The following is a 1,401-nucleotide window of genomic DNA, read 5'->3' as shown; positions in this document are numbered from 1 at the left end:
CCACGTGTCCAGGGGCCATGTCATATTTTACCCCACAGCCATCCGGGATGAGCCATTTTTCTGCCACCATATCATTAAATTCATCCGCATTAAACTTAGGAAGTCCCCACTTCGTGGTGACGTAGATCTTCTGGAGGCCAGAGCACGTGGACTGGGCCCTGCAGAGGGCCTCAGTCACAAGCTCCTTATCCTGTGCTTGGTGTGGATGTGCATGATGACTTGGCCATCGTGGACCCTGGCCACTGTGCTCCGGAGCTCTCCAAGGGCACCTTGCATCCCTGTCTGCAGCCTAGACTGGGGACGGCATGCCAGTGACGAGTGTGCACTGGAAAGGGCCGAATCCAGCGTCCCTGAGGGCAACCCGTACAGTCCACAGGCTGCACGTACCACCGAGGAGGTGCACACTGGGCCCCCACGGGGAAAAGAGCACAGTTGGCTCAACTGGCTGAAAATTCATGGTACTTTTGATTTATTTAGGGGGGATGTTGGTAGTGTTTGGTAATACGACAGCTGTAGCTACTGAACAGTACTCAGAAGTGTGGGTTCTTAATAAGACTGTCTTGGGTATATTTCTTTCAGGCTTCATAATAGTTTTCAGTGGTGTTTTATGTTTTGAAAGATGAGGAGGTAGAAAGTGTACTTCAGTGGGCTAGGGGATTGAGTAGTTTATGATACAGGTGGTGAGTCTGGAGTTTTAGGGAAGCGGCTGTGGGAATCGCGGCGTTGTACAGCTGCGCTTCTTGGCAGGCGATTGTTGCTGGCTGATCACTGCTTACTGGTGTTGGGGTTATTATCGGTTACTTGTAACTAGAATCGTGCTTGGGGCGAGGGTTATGAGGAGTGAGAGGGGATATAGCTTGATTAGGCCTTTTTGTTCTGATCCTAATGTAGAGAATTTTATTTGAATAAGGGAGGTGGTTTTTGGTAAAATGCTTTCTAGTCAAATTAAGTCTCGGAGAGAAGATGCTGATTTTCGGCTTGTTGATGGGTTCCAGTAGGGTGTTAGGCGGTGTGTGAGAGTGGGAAAGTATCCTGAGGGGTTGGAAAACTTGAAGATGTCTGAGAAATACTTACATTTTAAGTTTTGAGAAGTAAGATTAAGTTCGAGGGCTAGAGTCAAGCCGAGGATAGTTACAGCAAGGGCAGCTGGTTTACGAAGTAGGGTATAGGTATTTGAGGGACTGTTACTGGAAGAGTATTGTTGATAAACCCTGCAAAATGCTCCCCGTTAATAAGCGTTTGATAGAATAGATGAGGAATGGGTTACTTTCACTCATGAAAGTTAAGGTGGGAAAGCGAACTTGTCCGAATAATGCAAAGAAGATAATAAGTACTGTGAACAGCTGTGAGGGATGTGATTAGGGTTAGTAGCAGGGCTCAGCTGTTGGTATAAGACATGTT

The 1,401-nt window shown here is 47.3% G+C and overlaps 1 pseudogene; it reads right to left on the bottom strand.

Moving 5' to 3' along the window:
• Nucleotides 1–333: 333 nt before the first annotated feature.
• LOC136141951 (small nucleolar RNA SNORA70) lies at nt 334–451 on the bottom strand (annotated as a pseudogene).
• Nucleotides 452–1,401: the final 950 nt, after the last annotated feature.

Source organism: Phocoena phocoena, chromosome 21 (assembly GCF_963924675.1).
Source record: "Phocoena phocoena chromosome 21, mPhoPho1.1, whole genome shotgun sequence".
In the NCBI taxonomy this organism is placed as follows: Eukaryota; Metazoa; Chordata; class Mammalia; order Artiodactyla; family Phocoenidae; genus Phocoena; species Phocoena phocoena.
Note: the sequence above shows the minus strand (reverse complement) of the source record. Positions and strands in the feature narration are given on the sequence as shown.